Genomic DNA, 14,922 nt, shown 5'->3' on the forward strand with positions numbered 1-14,922 from the left:
ATATAATTGAAGTCACGTAGTTTGCTTTTCCCGCTTATCATTAGAGTGTAACTATTTCTTCTTGTCATCTAAACTATTTTTTGAAAATCTTTTTATAAAAGATTTTCAAACAATGCAGAGTTGAAGGAATTTTAGAGGCAGCACTTGTATACCTCCTACTTAGATTCTATATGCATTAATATTTTACTCTACTTGTTTTGATCATGTATTCTCCACCTAGCCCTTCCTTCTACATCCATCAATAATTTTGGGCTGCATTTCACAGTAAGCTTCAGAGATCAGTACACAAACCTAGTATACTTCAGCATGTGTGTTGTTAACCAGCGCTCACTCTTGGCTTACAGTTTTTTTGAACATACAATAAATGCACACATCTTAAACACACTAGTTTTAGATATTGATTTTTTCAATGGCATATCTATTTTAGTCTTTTATTTCCACACTTTCTTCCTTGGCAGTTAATTAATTTATTAAATAACAATGGCTGGGTGACTACTCTGTATTCCCCATTTGGAAGTCAGAGACCTAAGCTCCTCTATTCTTTACTGAGGAGAAGTAATTTTTCCCCACCCTGATTCCCATCCAATTTGATTTCTCAACCTCCTGGCAATGGACGTAGACGTCTCCTGAGTTTCCCTCCAACCCTTGGTCCAAGAGTGCCCAGAGCCACTTCTTGGGCTCCTCTGCTGAAGCCTGGCCTTGTCCAGCCAAACCCAGAAATGCTTACTCTGTTACCATGTGATAGTTAAATGATTATAGACATCAGCTGCCATGCTAGCGGTTGTGAGGTATTTCTCAGTTTCTGAAGTTTGCCTTCATGTTATTTGAGACCTCCCTGCAGCTCAGTGGGGTAGCTAGTATAACCATTACACCCATTTCTCAGAGGGGGATACTGAGGCTTAGAGAGGGGAGGTCCTTGTGGCCTGGGTCTGGATCCAGGCCTGTGTGGCTTCATGCTCTGAGCTCTTCCCGTGGCTCCACAGAGCTTTCACCTGAGCTGAATTCCCAGGCTGTATGTCACTAAATGTGTCAGAGTAACTTGCTAGGGAGTTTTATTTGGGCATAATGTTAAACTAGCCAGGGGTTTGCACATGATGTAATTTGCTGTTCATGTGACAGGGAGACGTGTGGTCTGGTAGAAAGAGCATGTTTTGGAGTCAGCCAACCTGGGCTTTTCGTATAAGAGCCGTGTGACCTCAGGCAAGTCACTTATCAAGAGCCAATGTTTTTTTTAATGTTTACTATTATATGTGCCTGGTGGGGGACACATATAGTCTCATTTAACTTCCCCTCCCAACACTCTACCATTATCTTTGAACTGCTTTATAGATGAAGAAACTGGGGCACAGAGAGTTGAAGTAACTTGCCCAAGGTCACACAGCTGAGGAACCCAGGCACTGGGGCCTGTTGTCCTAATTGCAGTGCCATATCACTGCCTCTGCACCCTGGGGATTACCAGCCCCCCCTCCCCCCACAGGTGCTATTGGGTCTATGAGGACAGATGTGTAAAGTTTTCCCTCCAGAGGGAAGTAAGCTGTGGTCCCTGCATTCACGGTCCAAACACAGAGGCTACAACTGGATGCCGCTGGACCAAATTTGATCCACATAGTGTTTGCTAGAGAGTTTTGTTCATTTGATTCGGATTGTCAACACTTAAAAATTAAGAGCATGGGGCTGGCAGTCCAGTGGTTAAGACACTGCGCTTCCACTGCAGGGGGCACGGGTTCGATCCCTAGTCAGGGAACTAAGATCCTGTGAGCCGCGCAGCATGGCCAAAAAATAGAAAAAAAATTAACAGCATGCACATAACAATATCTTTTTCTAGCTTACCTTAAAAAATCTGAACATCTGGCCAAAGTGAGTACCTATCTGGGCATGAAGCAATTGTCTGGCACTGAAGCAAAGCTGATGCCTGCTCTCCAGTTCTCCACAGTCCCCACTATTCCCTCTTGCCTGCCCCTTAATGAGGTCAAGCATTAGTGGCCATTTCTCATCCTGCTTGCAACGTGGCTTTTTTGATACCAGGCCCATTTCACTCATGGTCTCCCTGGCCCCTGTGGGCATGTGGGTTTGTAGACAGAGCAAAACCAAATCACTCAGTTGGGGGCACATTCTTATTATTTTCCAGAAGGGAGCCACAACTCAGGTCATTTGCTATCTATGAGATTCAAAGGTCAGGGTGTGCTCGTGACAGTAAACTCAGGTACGTACCCGAGGAATATTTGGAAGGTGTTTATTTCCCAGAATGTCACAAACCAGTGGTCTTACCGAGCGTGGTGCTTTGGTGAGTGCTGTGGCTGTCTCTAGGGCTGTCAGCTTTTTCTTCCTTCTCTCTTCCTTGTCAACTTTTGTCTTACCATTTTCAGTACCTACCCTACCCTGGCCCAGATTTTCCTCATGGTTGCCCAGGGCAACCCTCATCATATGCCCAGTTCCCCAGGACTCAGATCTGAAAGTGAAACGATGTTCCCTGGGGGAGGTAACACTAACACAGGATTTCCCCAAGTGGAGCTAGCATTTAGGTGATGCGCAAGCATTTTTAAAAATGTTAATTATTATGTATTTATTTTCACGAGTACTAGAAAAATACAATTAGCACATCAAATCTCTGATTTTTAAGACTACTATTGCCCAGGAGGAAGCCAAGTTTTAAAAAAGAGTTATTTTAAAGTTGATTTAAAGAGAAATAGCAGGTAAATGCTGCCACAGGTGAAAAGTCACAGCAAAAATACACAGCGTCGACACATACATGACTGAAGTTTGGGACCTCTGTCTTCCTCTCCATCCTCTCTGGGCCAAGTCCAGGGGTAGGAGACAGGGTTCCCCTCTCTCATCCCTTAAGTCACCTCCACCTCTCTTCCCTCCCCTGAGTCTGGGGAACCTTGATCTGGATTTGGTGGGAACTTTGCCCTTCCTAATCACAGCTTCGCCTAAGTCTTTTGTGCTGTCTCTGCAAATAGGCCCTTTGTGGTTTTGAAAGGACTAGGCTTTTGAAAGTCAAAACAGGAAAAGATTCTTTGTGCAGTGTCATCTTGGGGTAGAGAATGTAGAACTCTACCCTGGTTGCTACATGAATGGGGGAATCATCATGGGGTGACAGGAAAAAGCAGGAACAAAACCAAACCAACCAAACAAAACCCTCATTCGTGAGTATTTTTGATGAAACATCCCACTCTACATGGATGTAGCAACTTGTACGGACGGCAGTTGTTGGAAAGAACATAAGGACTGAATGAAATGAACTTGGCCAAATTACTCCATCTCTCTGATCCTCAGTTTCCTCATCTGTATAATGGGAATACAAATAATACTTAACTTGAAAGGATTACATGAGATAGTATATGCAGAGTGGTATGTATAAGTACTCAATAAATGATAGCCCACGTGGTGATGGTGGTGGTGGTGATGATGGAAGGACTCTAAGGTAGGCTCTTTGTTCAGGTGTTGATGTTAATTTAGGGAGAAAGATGAGTTGTATCTTGAGGTTTTGTATTGGATTTTTCCGCTCATGGGAACATCTTGCCTGGGGGCACGATCTGTTGGCGTATTAACGGCCATGCCCTCAGGCCACCATTTTCCTATGTCTTTGTTTGATCTGTGGGGACAGGGAACATTCTGTTCTCTTGGTCATAAGATAAGATTGTACGAGTGGAGGGCAGCTCTGGGCACTTGGCTGCTTTCTAGATTGGGTAAAAGCCAGTACGGACCGGCTCTAACCCATTGGGTTACATCCAGTAGAAGCCTCTCTCCCTCCTGGTGCCTATGCATGGATACACAGTTAAGTCTGAGTCTCAGCAGGTCCAGTGGAGGGAAGGGGACACATGAGCACACGACCTTGAATGCAGATTGCTAGAATTCTCGCCAATAAGGCATTAGTATAAAGGCCAGAAATGGTCAGAAGAAACTAGCTTGGCTTCGCCCAGAGAGAACTCCGCATTGAAAATAGATTACTCTGTTTGGTAGGTTTGATTTAGCTTGCAGTTATTTCTATTGACTTTTGTAATGACCACAAAATAACCACTGGTTTCTATAGTTGATGCTCCCCTCAGTGGTTCCCAAAGGATCCACTATGCTGACATCCCGACTTTAGCCAGTGAGACTGATTTCAGACTCCTGGCCTCCAGAACTATAAAGGAACGAATTCCTGTTTTGTTTTTTTTTTTAAGCCACTAAGTTTGCAGTAATTTGTTACAGTGGCCCCACAGGAAACTAATATGCATAGTTTTCCTGCATTCTTTGATGCACATCTTCTCTGAGATGTCAGCCATCCTTTGTTTATACAGTGCTTCTGGCAGGGATGCGTCAGTGGGAGATTCCGCATCCCGTGCAGCTATAGCTAAGTCAGTGACTGGTCGAGGCACGTGGCTCCCTGCTCCTCAGAGGCTCCAGCCAGTTTTGTCTGATAGCAGGGTTCTGCATCTGAGCTCAGGGGTCTCCTCCACGGGAGGAGAAGGGCCAGGGTGTCCTGGGAACTATGGAATGGGGAGGCTATCATGCACCTGTAGCTTCTTCCCCGCCACGAGAACCAGAGCCAGGGAGCTGTTGCTGGCATCTTGACCCATGTGACCTGAATTCGTTTCCTAGTACCATAAACACAGTGGCTTAAAACAGCACAGGTTTATTCTCTTACCGTTCTGGAGTCCAGAAGTCAAGGTTTTACAGTTCAGGCAGTCCAGTGTTGGAGGCCTTAGAGGAGAATTCCTTTCATTGTCTTTTTTACCTTCCAGGGGCCACCTGCATCCCTTGGCTGGTGGCCCCTTGCTCCAAGTGCATCACTCCAACATCTGCCTCTGTCATCACATGGCCTTCTCCTCCGACTCTCACTGCCAGCCTATCGCTCTTATAAGGATCTTTGTGATTCCATTGAGCCCACCTGGATAATGCAGAATAATCTCCCCATCTCGAGATCCTTAACTTTATGACAGCTGCAGAGCCGCTTTGGCCGTGTAAGGTCACACTCACGAGTTCTAGGCATTAGGACAGGGACATCTTTGGGAGGCATTATTCACCTACCACGTTCCCCCTCAGGGCAGGGGGTTGCCGTTGCCCTTTGGGTTGCCCTTTCGTAGAACGCTGGCCCACAGCTCTCTCTCTCTCTGGAAGGCGGTAGATAGTAATCAGGGCTGGTGGCCAGCCTTTCTCTGTGTGCATGTGAATACCACTCAGTTTGAGGGCCACATGTACCTGGGTAATGAGGTCTTTAAAGGCCTTTTGAGAAAAGAACACAGAAGTGTAATCACGGGATTTTGTAGCAAGCACTCAGTAATTATGGTGGGACTCAGGACTCAGGGAGCCGGGTTGCAGCAAGCTCTCTGGGAAGAATTCAGAGACACCCGTGACGGAAGGCCTCTTGATTTTGTTTCCATGGTGCTATAGCTGCTTTTTCCCCTGAGCGCATCCTTACTTCTCTGAAGCCAAGTCGAACTTTAGTCCAAAGGCCGAGGTAAGTTCATACTGACCAGGACTCCAGTGTGTGCCCTCCTGTCTGCCACCACAAGAACATTATATGCGGCAACCGGAGTTGGGGTTCCTCTCAAAAAAAGATCTTGGGCTGCAGCAACTGCATCAGATTTAAAGGTCCATGGGGTCAGTGGAGGTAGGCGGGGTCTGCAAACACAGCTTTGAGAACAAGTGGAGTTTGCGGTGAATGAGAATGAACGGAGGAGCAGCATGGTGAACACTTCATCTTTTGAAAGGGAAGCTGCGTTTGGAAGATGCCCGCGGGGTAGATGGTGGGGCCAAGCTACTCGAAACTTCTGTGATAGCATGTGTCTTGTGCAGGATAAGCTTGGTAGGGAATACCCAGGCAGGCTTTACTTATGAATTAGGAAGAAGTTTGGTTTAAATGACAGAGATATAACTTAAACTGTTTTCAGCAAAATTTTGGCTCAGATATCTTAAAGAGTTCATAGATAGAGCCTGTCATCAGGTATAGCTGGATCTGGAGGTCCAGATGTGCCATCTCTCCCTATCTCTCAGTCCTGCTGTGTTCCCATTAGCACCACGGTGACTCTGGACTTGCAGCCTATCAGCTAAGCACCCTCAGTGGAAAGGGACAGTGTCTTTCCCAATAATTTCAACTGGAGTTGTTGGACTGATTCCCATTGGCTTGGTTTGGGCCATGTGACCACCCTCAAACCAATTATCATGGGGCCAGGAGGGTGTGGTGCTCTGATTGGTTGGGTCTGGGTCTCCTGTCCTCCCCTAAAGCAGGGGGTCAGACTTAACTGAACCACAAGGCCTGAAAGTAGAGGAAGGTTGGCTTCCCAAGGAAAGTTGGGTGTGGTTAACAAAAGATGGAGGAGTAGATGCCGATGAGGCAGAAATAGCAGAATGTCCATGGCAATTTACAACGTCGAAAGGGTTTATTAAAAGGCAACAATTAGCTGTTAGATTACTTCCTAGTAGAAGAGGAAGAGGATGCGTATCGCTTTTTTTTTTTTTTTGCCGTACGTGGGCCTCTCACTGTTCTGGCCTCTCCCGTTGCGGAGCACAGGCTCCGGACGCGCAGGCTCAGCGGCCATGGCTCACGGGCCCAGCCGCTCCGCGGCATATGGGATCCTCCCGCACCGGGGCACGCACCCGTGTCCCCTGCATCGGCAGGCAGACTCTCAACCACTGCGCCACCAGGGAAGTCCGCGTATCGCTTTTACAGATCTTTCTGACAGCATTTGTATCATAATCCTTAGCCCTGCTCCTCAGTTAGGGTGACATATCCCGTTAGACTTCAAGACAACTGGGATTTATTTCATGAACCCTACAAAAGTGGAGAACAAAACACTACTTTTGTGTAAAAGAAAAAAGCATTTATTTGGAGATTCTTGAAATTCAGAGCATTATCTTTCCCAAGTGGAAGTGAGTTTTAGGGGGCAAAATGAACAAAGGATGCTTATACACATGTATAAATTGTACCCTGAAATACCATTCATTAAACATCTCTCCAGTGAGAGACTCTGGGATGGTCCTACTGCTCTTGGACACTCAGGCTCTCCTGGTGCTTCTAATAAGGGGAGGCTTGTTCTGGCCATGGTCCAATGATGCTTGCTGCATTCTATCTCCCAAATTCTCCGTCAATTTCCTGTGGAATTCTTCCCCTTTTTTCTTTCCCTTTTATCTTTTTTTTTTTTTTGAAATTGTTAAAATTCCTTTCCAGCCTGAATCTGCTTCCTAGCTATTTATAAGAGCTGTATGCCACCCAGAGGTGGTGAGTTTCTCAAACAGAGACGTGTACATTTTATCTTTTTGTGTCCCTCCCTTAATTTGAATGTGGAGTGAAACGTGACCAGGGTTTGGTCAGGTACCACCACGTCTAGAGGATGGTGGTAGTAGTTAGGATACTTTGCTTTGCAAGTAACAAAAAAGCCAAAAACTGGCTTAAAAGCGTTGGGAATTCATTGGCTCAGATAAGTGTCTAGGGATAGCAAGGCTTCAGGTACAGTTTGATCAGGCTTCAGCACTACTTCTGCCCACGAGGGCAGGCATTTTCACCTCCTTTATTCACTGATGTAACCAAGGCACTTAGAACAGTATCTAGAATAATAAATAGTTTTCGAATGAACAAAATTATCTCAGCTCTGCATTTCTCTGTGGGTTGGTTTGGCCTCAGTCAGTATATAGATCAGTGGGTGAAGAGTCAAAGTCTTCTCTATCTCTGCGTCTTTCTTTCTCTCTCTCTCTCCTTTTATCTTTCTCTTTCCTTCTTTCTCTCTCCTCCCTTCTTTCCCAATAGTGTTCCCACCTGCATTATTATGTTACTAAATCCTCACAATTGCCCAAGAGCTCTAGCATTTTAAAGAGAAGGAAACTGAGGCCAGAGCTCTGAAAGAATATACCTTTGGACAGTCCTTTCCCCCTCCTCTGAAAGACTGATGGCAGATATCTCTCCTCTAATTTCTCAGCCCAGACCTTCCCTTTACATTCCAAATGCGCAGCTGCCTCTCGGCCAGCTGAAGAAGGAGCTGAAATTTATTCTCTCGTCCTGCTGGTTTATATATGCTCAAATTGGCAGCAAAACCTTTTCTAATCATAACTGCTGTCAGTGTGTAAAATGGGAACACGTGGCAGTTCCACCAGTCTACGGGGAGAGCAGAAAGCCCTGCACCATCGTGGGGAGAAGCATTGCCATCATCCCCCGGTTCCGCCTCAGGCCAGGTCTCTGGAACGCTGATGGGACTCTGCTGACTCCAGCTGTTCTGAATTTAAACGCTTTTATGCCTATGCAGCATCCCATAGGTCACATTGTCTTTTCTCAAGTGACTAAATGCACTTTGATTATGAGTTAGCTGGATTTCCAATCATCTATCTCAAACATTTAGTTTTCTTCATCCTCTTAATTAAAAATATCTCATGTCCTTGGGCTGAACCTCAAGAAGGAGGGACAAGAGTGTCTCTGCTTCTCCTGACATTTCTTATGGAGTGTATATCAAGGAAACACCCCTGGGGACTGTTGGGCCCTCATACCCTTCTGGAAGACTGACTTTGATGAACCAAATTTGAGGTGAGAAGGAGGCATGAACAGTAACCCAATGAAAATTACGTGGTTTGAGCTTAAACCAAGACCTCCAAATCAAAGGCAGCGTGTGACAGACCCCATGTCGTTGCCAGAATTTTAGAAACCGGCCTCTCTTGCCAGGCTGAGAATCCACAGAGGTTGGCCAGAGATAACAGGGAGCAGAAGCCAGAAGTCTCTCCAGTTGTGGTGTGGAATTTGCAGGAGTAGCCTGGGCCAGCATCCACAGAATTGCGTGCGTGCTCCACAGGGTCATGTTAGTACACCATGTTTGCTAACTCTCTGTGAACCCAAACAAAGAGGAGACACCCTTGGCAACCTGAGTTGTGCCTTCCTCTCGACTCCCCAGATCGGGCATTATCCTGACAGGTAAGCTGGGGAGCTGCGTGAGGGAGGGTAGAGGAGATGGGTGAGCGTGCACCTGGTTGAACCTTGATAAGCGGGAGGGGGCCCATCTGCGTGGAGGTCCCTGGGTGGTTGAGGGCTTTCCTTATCTAGCATTTTAATTTTTTTAAAATCAGTTTATCGTGACTCAAGCCGTTGATTATCATTATTATTATTTTTTTGGCCGTGCCACACAGCTTGTGGGATCTAGGGATTGAACCCACAGCCTTGGCAGTGAGAGTGCAGAGTCCTAACCACTGGACCGCCAGGGAATTCCCTCTAGCATTTTTATTAATGATACGTAACATAGGCTTATTACATTTACAGATGAAACAAAGCCAGGATAGAAAGGCAATTCTGTAGGTGGCAGGAAGAAAGATCCAAAAGATCTTAGGTTCCAACCAAGCATGAAATGTAACGGAGATCAATGTTAAATCTCACTTTACACCCATGAAGTCAATTCCATCATCTTCACATCACTGAGGAAGGCTTGCCTTTAACTCCCTTCCTGAGTTTCCAACTCAGAGGGGCTTTCTGTTTGCCCATATAGGTTCCTCAGGTCCACAGACCTCCCCACTGGATATCTTTCCTTGCTGAAGTGGTTTTTGAAGCCATATGGGAATGTTGCAGCTGACCCCATGCTGTGTCCTCTTATGCCAATACCTTCCAGCTCTAAGGAACCCACCTGGGGGACAGAGTGGGAACTGGGTTCCCAGAGCCACAAATAAGATATGAAACTCCATGGACTGGGAGTCAGGCAAAGGCTTCACCAGGGCTGTGGAGTAGGCTCTTCCACTGAACAAGAGGTGGCCACCACGTGCTGAAAGCTGCCGCCTGTGGAATGGGCCTTCCAGGCCACCGTAGACTCTGCTCTTCATGACTTCCAGTGCCCAGACTATCCACTGCCCGGTCTTGGAATTCTGGGGTCTGGTCTCTGCCAGTTCTGCTTCGTTTGTTTCTTTAAAGATCTGTATCCCACACAGCTAAAGATGTTTTTAAGGGTATATATATATATATATATATATATATATATATATATATATATGTAGTTTAAATGCTCTCTGTTATATTTTTTTCATTTTTTTCTCTCCCAATTCAAATCCATATATATACAACCTTCTGCGAATATTGGATACGGAACCAATTACTCTAGGTTGCAGTAATTACTTTTATATAACTAGAGTTGGGAACTTGTGAATCAATTCCATGCCCGTTAGCAATATAGGCTTCAGCCAAGCTATTTTTTTTCCTTTCTTTTTTAAATAGGACTAGACAGTGTTGAATCCGTGAAAAAAAACATAACACTTTTTTTTTTTTTTTTTAAAGCTGACAGCACATTCCATCTACTCGGCAATGTAGAACTAATGAAGATGTAAGTATATGGAAACCTATAATTGAGTCCAGCACGTAGCAAGCGTCGTTGAACAGAACGCACAACCAGCTGAGAGCACGTGTGCGAGGGGTCTGATCCTGTCCGGGTGGCCAGCACTCGGAAATGTTTCTGGATTACGTCTCAGGCCACGATCACCATTCACGTAACCAAGGCAGAATAAAAATGGCTTCGAGCTAAGTCAGGGAACAACCGACTTGCCTTTGATAAGGGTGCCCTTTGGTTGAAGGGTAAGGATCTAGGAAAGATAATTCTGAGAAATAGATGTGTTTGGACTGGACCACTTCTCGGAGCTTTCATTCCGTTTCCCTTGACAGTGTTTGTCAGCTTCCTGCGTGGTGGCCTGAGGTGTGTCTCTCCCTACATCACAGAGTTGGGGCAGCCCCTCAGGGATCTGCCTACTGGTCCCTCGGGTTTCCAGCACTCAGGGCAAACCCGATCAGCCCTGCTGACTAGTTCCTGTGTCTCAGGACCCCTTTGATGTGTGGATCCGCGTGGGAGGGAGACTAGAGTGGAAATATGTGTTTTCCTTTCAAAATTCCTCATTGATGATTCACTGCTGGGTGTCCCCAATGCCCCCAGCTGCTCTGTCCCTTGCAGTGGCTCCCTTCAGTTGAGTATCCTGATGGTCTGTCCTTAGCTCTGCATTGCTTCCTGGCTGGGGAGGGAGAGAGCTGCGCAGGCCCTAGAAACTGTGCTCTGAATCCATACCTGCCGAACAGGAAGGTATGGAGCGTTCCTCTGCAGGCTTCTCAGACCAGCCAGCCGCACAGAAGGAGCACCAGCCTCAAAACAGGTTGAATCTGAATGCCTCCGCCCGCTTCCCCCCGGGACCCAACACTCCCCATTGTCTCCTGATCAGCCAAACATTTACTTAGTTCTTTGGGTCCTCTTCTGGGCCCCTGCCTGATGGGAGATCCCTGGGGCTGTGCTTGTGTGGAGATGGCGGTTGATCTACACAGCGATCCCCACCACCCAGCTGCCCCCATTCTTCTTCTGGGTCCCTTGGGCTGAGGGTGGGCTCAGCTGCACTGTGGCCTGGCATTCTCTTCTAGTCCATGGAAGGTGGCATGGCCTTACCTGGAGAACACGGCCAGATGTGCTGCCAGGCCCTGTCCCCGAGGCCTGGGAGACCAGCGATGAGAGCCACAGGGAAGCCCCTCAGCGCCTGCTGAGCAGGCGGCCTCCGTCTGGACGTCCAGCCCTTTCAGCTGTTGAGCTCTTGTTGGAAGACGCATTCCAGGGACATTCTTTCTGTCTGGAGCAGGGACTTGGCCTGAACAACGAACCAGAAACTGGAACAAACTGCACCAGTTTGCTCAACCTCGAACCAAATCCAAATATTTTTTATATCGCTGAGAACCAAACGAGTTCTGGGGTTTGGTTTGGTTTGTTTTCCCACCAGAGAACATTTAGTGAACAAGGCTGAACCGGAACAGGACTCATTTGTCTTCTCCAGTGACTGAGAGGCAATGGGAAGGAAACCTCGTGTGAATTTTGGACCCAGTCAGCTCATGGGCAGGAAAACACTAGAAGGCATGGTTCGGTCTGCAGAGATGGCACTAGAGCGACTCCAGGATGGAGAAGCGACAGGGGCAGTTCTCTGTCCAGCAGACAGCGCAGAGTTGCAAATCCACGTCTCTGGGGAGGGTGCTGTGTGGTATGGTGGCCCAGAAAATGCTTACCAGCCAGCCGTGATGAATACGGGATGCCAAAGCTGGGTACAGCCGCCTATAGAAGGTAGGGGCTTTGATAGAATGATGCATCAATTGATTTTTCCGAATTTTTTTCCTGTTCTACTCTGGTCCAGTCAGTAGGCATTTAATTACTACCTGGCGCCACGCTGGGGCAGGTCCAAAAGAAGTAACAAAGGCATGACCCCTGCGCTCTCGGAGCCCCTGGTGTGCTTTGGGGGTGTGTGTGTAACACTACACTGTACCATAAAGAAGATGAAGTGGTTTAAATAATGTAACCCCAAATTCATGTCCACCTGGAAATCCAGGCTGTGACTTTATCTGGAAATAGGGTCTTTGCAGATGTACCTAGTTAAGGATCTCGAAATGGAATCATCCTGGATTTAGGATGGGTCCTAAATCCAATGACTGGTGTCCTTATAATAAGAGGGGAGGACACAGAGACACACAGGGAGAAGGGGGCCACATGAAGACAGAGGCAGAGATGGGAGTGAAGTAGCCACAAGTCAAGGAATGCCTGGGCCACCAGAAGCTAGAAGAGGCAAGCAAGGAATCTCCCATGGTGCCTTTGGAGGGAGCACAGCCTTGCTGATGCCTTAATTTCAGACTCCAACCTCCTGAACCATGTGGGAGAATAAATACCAACTTGTGATGATTTGTGATGGCAGCCACAGAAAACTAATACAGAAGTCCCTGGGACCCCAAGGGCCCGCCACACCCATACCTCCTTTCTGAAGAACAGTGGTATCTTCTGTGTGATTAACCACATTTGTGTCACGTGACCTTGCTACCCTGAGCACACGTGATGGGGCCAAGGATTAGCTGGTCATGTGAGGATGTCCATCCATGAGGTGCCTGGCCTCTTACCAACCTGTCCTTTGAAAAAGGGAGACACACACACTGAGTTGGGTGTTGCTGGGAACTGAGATATGGAACCATGTGGCAGAAATCATGAGACAAGCAGAGCAGGAGAGACAGAGGGGGGGGGAGAGGAGAGAGAGAGAGAGAGAGAGAGAGAGAGAGAGAGAGAATATGTTGAGCGGGGCAGCGTCACTAGAATCAGCAGCCACATTGCTCCAGCTGAGAGGATGGGTCTCTGTTTCATTCTCCAAGAAGGCTGAGTCTGGCTACTACTATGATTACGTTTGTTTCCTGGGCTCCTTCACTTCCTCTGGATTCTTACAATTCATCTCCCAAGTCCCAAGAGAACGAGAACCCAGACACCTTTCTGCTCCCTGCAATCTGAAAACAGCCCAACCAACACACATCACAAGTGAGACCACCGTAGAAAAACAAGAGCTTACATATGGTTGTGTTTAATCCAAGGGCCACCCAGATAAACTACTTCCTGGCTGTGTTACCCTATGCAGGTTGCTTAACCTCTCTGAATCCCGATGTCCTCATCTATCAAATGGGGTTAATGCCGTCCTTCAGAGGGTTTTGTGAGGGCTAAACAAGCTATAGAGAGTGAAACATCCACTACCATGCCCGGCACAAAACAGACCCTTGACCATTTCCTTCCCTTCAAGTGACAGCAATTCAGAGGCTGGACTGGGGTCTGGGTCTACAGTGCTGGAAACTTCTAGTGTGGACCAGTCTGGCAAATGGGGTTTTGAAAACACTTTGGTTGGATTCAGTTCAGGGTTCACTAACAAAATTTAAATTTAGTTTGGTTGGAAATTTAGCAATTAAGTATGATTTGGGGTCTCCCTGCCTTTGTTTTTATCTTGATTCAGTTGATGTGCCTGAAAGAACCCATCCATAGAGCTTTAAGTCAGTCAGCAGAGATCTTGCAGAAATAGATTTTTGGAACCCACTAGCCTGCCCAAACATTCCCTAGCCTATCAAACATATTTTAGAAGTCCGATAACACTTACTACGTCTTTGGACCTTAACAGTGTTATGTAGCCAGATCAATGCTGACCTCACCCACATTTCCCAATGCCCTGCCCTGCCCTGCCCCTCCAGCTCTGAGCCTCCCCCTCCCTCAGTTCTTAAGAGAATGAAGAACATAAGACTTTTTAAAATTTTTTTATTTTTTTGCGGTACGCGGGCCTCTCACTGCTGTGGCCTCTCCCGTTGCAGAGCACAGCCTCCGGACGCGCAGGCTCAACGGCCATGGCTCACGGGCCCAGCCGCTCCGCGGCATGTGGGATCTTCCCAGACCGGGGCACAAACCCATGTCCCCCGCATCGGCAGGCGGACTCTCAACGACTGCGCCACCAGGGAAGCCCCATAAGACTTTTTTTAATGTTGGCATGTGAAATCATTTTCATCATGGGCACAGTGACTTAAGAAAAACAAAGGAGAGTTTAGGCAAAACAGATCATATTATCTGACGCAGCCTGTTTTGCCTTCAGGAGGCTGAAATGTGTTTCAAGTTCTACACCATATTTTTCATCCATTCTCTCCTCAAGGCCCCATCTCCTCTTCCTGATGGTTGCGGTCAGCAGTCTCGTTCTTTAGCTGAGCAGTTCTGATAGGTGAGTCCCCCCAGTGCACGCTTCCTGATGCATTTACCTAGTGCTGTGCTCCTGACGAAGTGGACAGGTTGTAAGTGGCAGGAGAGAAGAGTCTGGTGTGAATGGCCGAGAATACCAGCTTTAGCTAAGGGCAGGTGAGGGGCAGTGGGACAAGAAATGGGGATGTACACAGAGACTGCAAGGGCTTCTGCAATGTTTTCTTTCTTAAAAAAAATAAAGATCTGTGCAAATATAGCACACTGTTAAGACGATAAACTTGGTTAAAAGTTAAAAGCTATGTGTATTCTCGAGACATGCTTATATGTTTGGAATACTTTATAATATAGCTTTTTTTCTTTTCCAATATAGTTTAAGACAAAATATTGAATATTGAATATAGTTCCCTGTGCTATACAGTAGGTCCTTGTTGATTATCTGTTTTATATATAGTAGTGTGTATATGTTAATCCCAAACTCCTAATT

This window comes from Monodon monoceros, unplaced genomic scaffold, assembly GCF_005190385.1.
Source record: "Monodon monoceros isolate NGI ecotype Baffin Bay Population unplaced genomic scaffold, NGI_Narwhal_1 Super_Scaffold_12, whole genome shotgun sequence".
NCBI classification, from domain to species: Eukaryota; Metazoa; Chordata; class Mammalia; order Artiodactyla; family Monodontidae; genus Monodon; species Monodon monoceros.